Source organism: Felis catus, chromosome F2, assembly GCF_018350175.1.
Source record: "Felis catus isolate Fca126 chromosome F2, F.catus_Fca126_mat1.0, whole genome shotgun sequence".
Taxonomy (NCBI): domain Eukaryota; kingdom Metazoa; phylum Chordata; class Mammalia; order Carnivora; family Felidae; genus Felis; species Felis catus.
This window is the reverse complement of record NC_058385.1, coordinates 19,647,355-19,658,150: the sequence shown is the minus strand read 5'-3', so window position 1 is coordinate 19,658,150 and position 10,796 is coordinate 19,647,355. Positions and strand designations below refer to the sequence as shown.

General features: G+C 38.1%; 1 pseudogene; it reads right to left on the bottom strand.

Moving 5' to 3' along the window:
- Window positions 1-6,149: 6,149 nt before the first annotated feature.
- Window positions 6,150-9,963, bottom strand: LOC101096874 (annotated as a pseudogene).
- Between the last annotated feature and the right edge of the window lie 833 nt (window positions 9,964-10,796).

Below are 10,796 nucleotides of genomic sequence, written 5' to 3'. Positions count from 1 at the left end.
CACAATGTAGGTATGATATATATATGTGCTATCCTTAATTCCCTATTCAGATGATAGTTAAGACTCAGGGAGGTTCAATTATTCTTTTCGAGTTTTATAGCACAATTATACACGACTTAGGTTTAATTAAGGAAATCCACAGTCTTTAGGAAAAAAATTTTTCCAAAGAGAAGAGTTGGGTTTTCAGAAAATCTTTGAAGAAAATAAAAATACTGCTTACTGTCTTCAAAATCTTGACTCTATTTCCAGACATCAAAATGTTCTGTATGTAAATGCTTAAATGATTCCACTTATAATTAATAACCATGCTTAATTACTGTGGGGGGAAAAGAAAACTTGCTTTAACAAATCTGTATTTCTAATCCATATTTACACAATACTTGACAAATTAAAAAATTTTCATCCCAAAAGGATTCACTTGTGGTCCTTTTGCATAGCAAATATAATATTGGATGTGATAGTATTGAAAAGCAATTTTCTAAGTAACAGCCAATTAATTAGTAATGTCCAAATATTTAAAGTTATAAATCAAACTATTAACCTGTTAAGTAAAATATATGCTAGCTTTCTATGTTGACAAATAGGACTTAATATAACAAATCAAATGTATGTGTGAAGTTACATTATTAATATAAGTGAAAATTGGCAAAACATCAAAGATGACTGATTTCTACTTGTGCTTGCTTACTTAAATGGTCTGTTGACTTGGATGAGTGATCACAAGAAAACATATAGAATTTATAAATTCTTATAAATTCAATGCACAAGATTTATTTTTTTCTCTGAGCAAAATCATTACATTGTTCTTTTTTATTTATTTAAAAAAAATTTTAACATTTATTTTTGAGAAAGAGAGACAAAGTGTGAGCACGGGAGAGGCAGAAAGAGAGGGAGACACAGAATCCGAAACAGCTCCAGGCTCTGAGCTGTCAGCACAGAGCCTGACGCAGGGCTCGAACTCACAAACCGCAAGATCATGACCCGAGCCAAAGCTGGAAGCTCAACCGACTGAGCCACCCAGGCACCCCATATATTTTCTTTTTTACTAGAACATTGTAAAAGTATTAATTTATGCTATTTTTGCTAAAATTACGACATTTTCTTATGCAAGAGTTTATTGCATTCAAGCTATCAGAGAGGAAGGATTTGACTAATTAATTTGTCCTTTCCTTCGTCTAAATGTTTCTAACTTTTATTTTTATTTTATCTTATTTTTTCTTTTTATATTTATTTTAATTCTATTCTCAAGTTAAGGTTTCTACCTTTTAAATCTTGCCCACACCCCAAATAAGGTTTGTCTCTAGCACCATTCAGAAACCAAATACAGAAAACTTCATGGCATTGGACACAGCCATCTTTTATTTTGTAGACAGAAGACAAGCGATATGGAGATAGGCTGGGTGCATTAGTCACAGGAAGGGATGGTCAGAGCTGCAGTCAGTGGTGTGCTGGAACCAGCTGGTATGGGCGTGAGAAAGTCCATTCATGGCACCTTTCCCAATTCTATGGTCAGTGCCATCACTTTGGGAGTCTGAAACTTGTCACTGGTGGGAGTACTTACACCTTGGAAATCAGCACATGATGCGAACCAGGTTCCCGCTATCCCCTTGAGTTAGTTGTTAAACATCTGAACAGCACTGGTTATGGGTTGCTCTGAGTGTTGGTTTGTGAGTGACAGTGGTGAGCATGTGACCTTTAATAAATTTATTTTGTGCATGGGTTTGTGATATTCTGAGCCCTCTGAGACACTCTTGCCCTTCTTGCCTCGGTCAAAGGGCAACACTGATTTTATTAGGTTATTCTTCTCTTTGAAGCTGTCATTTCCTGTAATCCTTTAAACCAAAAAAATAATTTTAGAGAGATTATGAGTTTTCCCCTCAAAGGAGACTATTCATTTTACCCATTTGATACTCATCTTATAACTAAATAAAGTTATGTGTTGGGCACCACACTGTGAAATAAATATCTTTACTTAGTTGAAATTGATAAAATGTTCTTAAATCTGTTTCTTCTTTTTCATGGTTAGTAGGGAGATTTTATGTTACTGAGCATTGATCCAATTAGAGAAATGAAATATTCTGGGTAAAAATACCTAAAGAAGTGTGTGTGTGTGTGTGTGTGTGTGTGTTACTAACATGGCATTAACTGGGTAACTCTTAAAAAGATGGATTTTAAACTTGAAAAGATTCTTGATTAGTGAAAAGAAAGATATCAGTAAAAAGAGAGAACATCGTAGGAAAAATAGGACTGGTCGGATTAACGTTGTTAAATTACACTGATGTAGTATGCTAAAAAATGAAAAAGTTTACCATATAATTCTTGTTTTAGATAATATAAAAAAGACAAAATAGCAAGGTTGCCAGGAATCCAGCACGGTAATTAAGGACTGATACATAAAGCATAGAAGGAATTCGTGTAACTACCTAACACAAAGCAGATCTTCCAATGTAGAATTATTTCCATCTTGTTCTTTATATGATAAGTATGCTTAGACCAGAGCCCTGTCAACTCGTATAACATTCTCAACTATTCATCCATTTCCCTCCAAGGCAAATAGATTAGTAATTCATACCTGGGCTTCATGAAAATACTATCATAAAAATGTCCTGACATATGTTGACTATCAAAGCTAGGTACTGTATCATTTCCTCCTAGAATGAATTCAACTCAGTTGATTAAATGTGCTTAATATACTGTAGAGTTTACATTATAAATTAATTTAGTTCAAAATGCTTTTCTGTGTATATTTTTGTTTATAAAAGTAAGCTTGAATAAAATTATGCTTTATGTTTAAAAGTTGGATATGAAGTGAGTGTGTTCTTAGTTTTGAATTGGAGATTTGTTTTCATAGCTGAGCAGGAAGCTATTACTGTGCTATGAGAAGCAAGGCAGCTTCTGAGGAGTATAGATGCTAAGAAATATAACAGAATATGCATTTGTTCCTTGGTTTCCAGTGTAAGGGAATGCAAGGAGCTATTTAGCTATAAGGTTCTGATGCTTATTTACCCAACCTTACTTTCCAATGCTGATTTACTCAAATCTCTATCATCTCAGTCATTTTTGCTGTAAGTTACTTGGTCTAGTGACAAGGGCACTTCAGGAAGGACTTTACCATGGGCTTCAAGGCATTGAGTTCTGATCAGAGCTCCCCGTATGACATCCCTTCCACTCACGGGCACGTCCACACGTCTACCTGCTTTGTCTGTTGTATGGCAGTACCACATGGCTTAGTGTAAATCTCTACTTGACGCTTGAGACGATCATTGTGCAGGGCTCAGACCTGTTAGCTTTTTCAAAAAGAAGGACAGAGCACTAGAAGCCACCAGAGTGGGTGAAATGGGTGATGATTTGAAAAATTTCATTGCAAGCCCACTTTAGCCCTAAACGTATGATAGGGCTGAGATAGAGGAGGGGCAAAATGCAGCTGCCTTGCGTGGAATAAAAAGAAAAGAGATAGTGGAGAGGAGGCATAGGACCAGTGGATAGAAGAAGGAATCATAACATAGAACTGAAAATAAATCGTGGTTTATAGTTAATGTTTCATGACTAAAGAGGTATCATTTAAAATTACAGAAAGTTCTTTAGACTTTTAGTCCTTATGAGAACTATGGACAACTAATCAGTGGGTAATCTCCTAGAACACTACTTTTTATATAGTCTAACTCCCACATATTTGTCAGAAATAAAATAAGAAAATGTGTCTATCCTGCTTATACCATTTATTAATTTTTTTAAAAAATGTTTATTCACTTATTTTGAGAGGGAGCATAAGCAGGGGAGGGGCAGAGAGACAGAGAGAGACACAGAATCCGAAGCAGGCTCCAGGCTCTGAGCTGTCAGCACAGAGCCTGACGCGGGGCTAGAACTCAGACTGTGAGATCATGACTTGAGCCAAAGTCGGCTGCTTAACGAACTGAGCCACCCAGGTGCCCCATTTATTGATTTTATCTCCTGATGTATCCCAGATAAGAGAGGACTGGGTAATCTGCTCATGAGGTGCAGGTCTTTGTAGCTGTTTTTGGTGGCTTCATTCTTCCAGCTCTGGGGACATGGGAGGCTGACTGTCACCTAAGTCATTCTGTGGGATGGCCCCAGGCCAATGAGAGGCACATCCCCCGAGGGCTCCCTCCAATTCTTTGCCCTGTTCCTAGTTCTCCTTGTCCTCTTCCTCAAGGAGCCCAAATCCAGTGAAGGTCCAGTCTCTTTGACTTCATGGGGCAACAGCCACAGCTCCAGAGCTCTGTGTGGATTTGGGCCAGCCTTTGTTGAGATTGTATCACATTTCACTTCCCCTCTCTGCCTGATCTTACTTCACTTCCCCATTACATGACAATCCTAAAAAAACACACCCAAACTTCTGATTTGGTTAGATTTCTTGAGTTAAGGCTGGTGAAAATTTGGTCTTACCTGGTTTGATGAGTCCCGCTCCCTGGGGCTGACCTTACCGGGCTAGTCACATGCATGGCTGCAGTGGGGCTCAATCTGTGAGCTCCTAACTTTAGAGCTTTTTTAAAAAAATACACACTCATATATAACCATTGCTCCCAAAGTGGGCTGTTATATCAGAGGGCTTTTTTCCAAGGCTGTGGCAAAACTAGCTCTTCTCCAAACTTTAGGTACATAGGTTGAGCTGTATTTTTCCAACCCTATTGGTGAATTTCACATTGGGGGTCTTTATGTCCTTTCTTACCAGCAAACCTTAGTTAAGACCATGAGAACCCACTGTGAGGGAAGGTCTAGTAATATGGAAGCCCCAAAGAATAGGTGTTCCAGGTTTTAATTTTTTTCTTCTGGAATGTTCTTTTGGTGTTATTAAGATTTTCCCATTCCCCTCCCGCATTATCAAGTTGTAAATTCAAAGGAAGAGGTGGTCTCCACTAAGCCACAAATGATCCTGATACACTCTATTCAAATCATCATGGCCAAGAGGTGACCACTCCAGAGTTGGAGAAAAAAACAAATAAAATCTGCTCCAAGGTAGGTTTTTGTATTCATTTAAGCAAAGAACAAACTTGCAGCATCCTTCACAAAAAATAAAATAAAATAAATAAAAATAGTATATCAGGGCACCTGGGAGGTACCTCAGTTGAGCATCTGACTTTTGATTTTGGCTTAAGTTGTGATCCCAGGGTAGTGGGATCAAGCCCCACATCCGGCTCCACACTCAGTGTGGAACCTGCTTAGGATTCTCTCTCTCTCTCTCTCTCTCTCTCTCTCTCTCTCTCTCTCTCTCTCATCTTTCTCTCTCTCTCTCTGCCCCTCTCCTCCATTCATGCTCTCTCTCTCTAAAATAAAAATCAAAAGAAAAATAAATTTTAAAAGTAGTATATAAGCTTTCCTTTCTAACACATTTGCTGCTATAGAGACAAAAGGCTAAATAAAAGTAGTAGTAATGATAAAACTTAAATTATTAATGATGAGAATTGTTCCACTTATCATCTTTTATTGATTAGAGATTTAAAAAAATCTTTCTTGGGGCATCTGGGTGGCTCAGTCAGTTAAGCATCTGGCTTTGGCTCAGGTCAAGATCTCAGGTTTGTGGGTTTGAGCCCTGCATCGGGCTCTGTGCTGACAGTTCAGAACCTGGAGCCTGTTTTGGATTCTGTGTCTCCCTCTCTCTGTCCTTCTCCCACTTGTGCTCTGCCTCTCAAAAATAAATAAATGTTTTTAAAAAATTAAAAAAAATCTTTCTTTAGCAGCTCTAATGAGATGCTTATCAGTTTTTCTTTCGCAAATAATATGCATATTGAGACATTCTTTTTTCCTGAGTCTAGTCCTCTGTCTAAATGTATTCAGATTTTATGATCTATTTATTATCTAAATAGTTTTCAGATTTTATGATTCTGGAATGTTCGTATATCTCTCCCCATCACCCATCTTTCATTCCTTAAACCACTTCTAATCTCCTGTCTTTGCTTCTGTCGGCTTGCTTTACACAGCTTCTTCCTAACTCCATATAAGGCATTGGACATATATGCAAGATTTTTTCTTATTTGCTTTTATATATCCTAAGGTTTTAATGTAAAATCTCCACTCCTCTACCATATTATTTATCATTTTTCAAACTTTGGTTTTCTCTTCTTGGAATTATCATCAGTAGAAGTAACTTGTAATTCTAGCAATTTGCCTAGACTGGACCATGACTTCTTGTGAATGTCAAAAAAAAAAAAAAAAAAAAAAGGAAAGAAATAAATGAATGTACATTGGTATTTCAAAAAGAGTGAAGTTTCAAACACATGCATGTTCTTTCTGTCGTGTGTGTGCTTATTGTTAATTTTGTGTGAAAGACTCTTTCCTATTCTGTGCACCTGGCAAAATAAAAACCTGCTTATATACAACTACTTCTTTGAAGCTTTCCTCACACCCTTCTATTTCCTTGACTCTCCTCACGAACTATCTCTGCATTGTGTAGATGTTATGATGATGGCAGCTACCTCTTACATTACTTACTTATTTTTACTTGTCTTTGGGATTCTTGACATGAAAATCTCTGTACTAGTCATCTTTGTATTTCCAGGGCTTAGCCCAGTGCAGAGTATAAATAAGATGATCAGTGAATGATGGTGAGGTCTTGAATAAAGGTCTAATTAAGATGATCAATGAGACTATTTCCTATTGTCTGGCAATTTTCAAGATGGGTCAAATTCTCATGATAACAAAGGGCACATAAATGGGAAGAAGTCACTCCGAGTTAGTTGATGCTAAATATTCTTATTTTAAAACCACCACTCAGAATCATTTAGCTGATTGAAAAATAGAAGTTGTACTGTTATTAACAAACCAACATATTTGTGCTGCATTTATTATTGTAAACCCCTATTCAAAATTCTACCTGCAGTAAACATTAATTTTGGAAAAGCTACCAGAAGAAAAATGGCAAAGTATTGAATGGACAAAGTCTAAATACCCATCCCCCATACAGGACATTTTTGTTTTTTTCAGTTCCTTCAGAGTCAGCTTTATTGTGAATTAACCATCTATCAAGAATGAGCATCAAAAGAGTAGAAAAAGATAAAGGATGGCATTTAAAAAAGTTCCCTGGCAAGTGAGAGGGAGGGCATGAGGTTAAGAGCCCTGTTTAGGGAAGGAAAACTTGTCCAGGTCACGAATGCTGTTTTTGTCAATGATTCAAACACTGAAGGTGTTGGATTCAGGATTCAGATTCAGAATCAGAATGAAGCATTTCTGGAGCTCCTCTAGACATTTCCTAAGACGTTACATGCCCTCTCACGATCCTCTCATGTAGGATCGGTCCAGTCTGCTGTGAGTCAGGAAGCCACGGGCTGCAGAAGAGGCCTTGGCCAAAGCTGCCAGGTAGGCCATGTAGTAGGGTGCTGGATCCTCATGCTCATTATAGTCAACCAGGAGGAGGTTGACATGATTCGGGATACGACTCTGAAGATAGTCAGCCGGGTTTCACCATGTGAAATTAGCTGCTGCTGTGGGAGACAGTTCATAACCATTTTACATCTTATAAAGTTGCACATTTTTCTGAATATATTCTGCAAACTGTACAGTGTCTCCAGTTTCTCCAACACATAAGAATAAGATTTCTTCACTCCTCTGAAACGTCTTGTCATGATCGTCTTTCATCTGGACAATTCTGTTAGCGGCTACCTGGTCAGAGGCAACAAAGATAGTTGGGGCCCTGGATGCTGCCTCCCTCGATAGCAGAGGGAGGCTGAGAGGACAGAGCGTGGGACTTGCCGGCATCTCGGTCTCACCGGTGAGAGACCAGACATTTTTTATGTTCAGGAATTGCCTAAGAGGAAATTGCATTTATATTTTTACAGATGTTGATGCATTCCTGTACGCAGAAGTAATAGATTTGTGTATATAATGGCTCTTGTCTGCTCAAGCTTAGCTATGTACCGTGCTTTGGTTGTCTTTCCTGCTCTTTCAAAGGGAGGATGGATTACAGCAGGAGAATTTGATGCTAAGAAACTGACAACACATGCTCGCCTTTCAGTGAGATTCTGATCCCTTAAAAAAATAACGCTTGGCTTCTTCCTTATCACAATTCTCCATATGAGCTACGAATCACAAGATGCAATCCTACATTCCTCTTTAGTTTTGATGAGATACTGTCATGTAATTCATGGCAAGATTCAGGAGATTCTTGCTTGGCTATTAAATTTATTCTAACTGAATGATAGTATTTTGTAATTGGAAACAAAGTTTATATCATTAAACTGACTTTCTTATTTGATAAATAAGCGACCAGAAATCTAAAACTGCTTAATGATTGAGACAGGACTGTAGAGATGGAACCAAGGTCAGTGCTCTTTCCATTACACCAAGTTGACTTTATCATGTAAGCTTTTATCTCCCTATAAATACTGAGAAAGGCTATATTCTTTAGAAGCTAGTGTCTAAATTTATCAATTATTCCTATAACGATCAGCATTACACTTTCCCTCCATGTACATGGAACAATGGCCACCTGAAGATGTCTATACTCTAATCCCTAGAATTTGTGATTATGTTACCTCACATGGCAAAAGGATCTTTGCAGATGGAATTAAAGTTATAGACCTTAAGATACAGAGCTTATTGGGTGCGCCCAATATTATCACATGGGCCTTTAAAACTGTAAGAGGAGGGGAGAATAGTAAGTCAGAGAGATGAGATAGGAGAAGAGGAAGGAGACATTTGAAGCCCCCCCCAGAAGGGCACCATTGCTGGCTTTGAAGATGAAGGGAGACAGCCATGAGCCAAGGCATGCAGGTAGTCTCCAGAAGCTTGTAAAGGCAAGGAAACAGATTCTCCCCTAAGGCCTCCCGAAAGAACACAGCCCTGCTGACATCTTTCACCTCATGAGACATGAAGCAAGCAAACCAACCAAGCCCACAAACTTCTGGCCACCAAGTCTGTGGCAATTTGTTATTACAGCAATAGAAAATTAATACATTCTTCTCCATTCCCTTCATCTCCTTCATTTCCACAATCTCCTTATAATCTTCATGACCACCATCATTACCACTATTGCCCCCTTTTATTGAGTGTCCCTTAAATAGGAGACCCTGGGCTTAGTGTTTCAAATTCATTGTCTCTGATCCTTACAACAATCTTAGCAGGTAGAAATCGTTAACTCTACTTGACGAATAAGATGACCAAGTCAAGCAATTCTCATAGGCCACAAAGATAAGAAGTACAGGATCCTAGAGAGCTATCTTTGGATGAGAAATTATTTCAACCTTGTAGGTAGGCAAAAGCTAGGATCCTGTGTTATTTATGTCCAATATAATTTCTTTAGGGGAGAAAAAAACTAAAAAAATCTTTTAAATTGATGAAGTGATGAGTGGGCAAGTGATTGTCAGCAGGGTTTATCAGCAGAGAAAGATAGACTATGTTATTTATGGAAAAGAAATTAAAAGATCATTTTAGACATAGATATCCAAACAAATGAAGTATTTTGAGTGATCATACTGCCTTACAGTATACAGTGTAGTGAACACTCCATCTACAAGCCTAGAGATTATTAAGATCATCCTGGGTGATTTTGCAAGAAGCTTTTGCTGCTTAGACAGGGATTTTCCAATCTCTTCATTAACTCATCTAGACTTAAGTTCAAATTCGTTGTTCACTGTTTACGATATCTGAATTAATTAGCTGAAAATATGTATCCTGGTCTCAGAGTGCTGAAATGATTAAACATATGCAGGAAATAGGTGGTTACCAGCTACCACTTGCTCATAGACTGCAGGAAGGCACGGGGGCTGTGCGAGTCTGGGCTACCACACTATGGCACCAGATGTCAGGTGCCAGTTGGAACCCAAGGATGTATGGCAGTGTTAGTGGAGCTTGGAGAGAGGATCTGGTGAGCATCCTAGAAATCAGGGAACCCATAAAAGGAAGAAAAGCAAAAGACAGGGAGAAAATGCTCATAGAAACAAAAAAACACACACGCAAAGAGAGACAGAGAGAGAGAAAGATGGAGAAAGAGAGAGTGGTAGAGAAAAAAAGAAAAACGACTGGAAATATTTAAAATAGAGGTGTCAGGAAAGGTACTTGTAACTTAAAAAAAATTTTTTTTTTAAAACAAGTTTGGAGTTCTAAGGCACAGAGTTTAGGATGAGTTAAGTTAAAAACCAAAGAGATTTTAGGGTAGTTTTTTATGCCCTGCCTATTGTTTAAGCATTCAGTCCTTACCTCATGTAAAAATACCATACCAACAGCTAACTAACATTTCTTGAACATTTACTGGCAGAAAGTTTAATTGCTTGGCCATCAGTTCACACCGTTTGTGAACAAAGGAGCTGGGATTTGGTTTTAATTCTTCCTGACATCCAAGTCCATTTGTTTTTAACCGCTATACTGCAATTTTGAACACATGTAGAATGTGTACTTGGGTCTAGTCAGGATGATTAAAGACTTTCATTTGTGTCCTGACATCCTGAGTCTAGGCGCTTGAAGAACTCAAGAAGGAAGTGAGCATAGGTTCATTCTCCTACAGCCCTGGACAAAGATGGATAAAGCACATGGACCCTTTCTCACAGAAATCCAGACATCACGTTTTTCCCTGTCTCCGTGAAATGGAGAGAAAAGTAGGGTGCAGGAGACTGAGAGTTGCCACAAATATCCATTCTTTCATTTGTCTTTAGTAATAGAACACACAATGCTAATCTGGATGTCCATGTTCATGGCATTTTAGTAGCCCTCCTTGCTGTTAGGTTTATGTGATTTACGTGATTATGCTGAAGACAATGAAACAAAAAGGAAAGTTGTGTGGAACTTCTAAGAAGGCTCTTGGAGCTAGATCATTAGAAGAAATACTGTGTTGGTCTGTCTGCCAT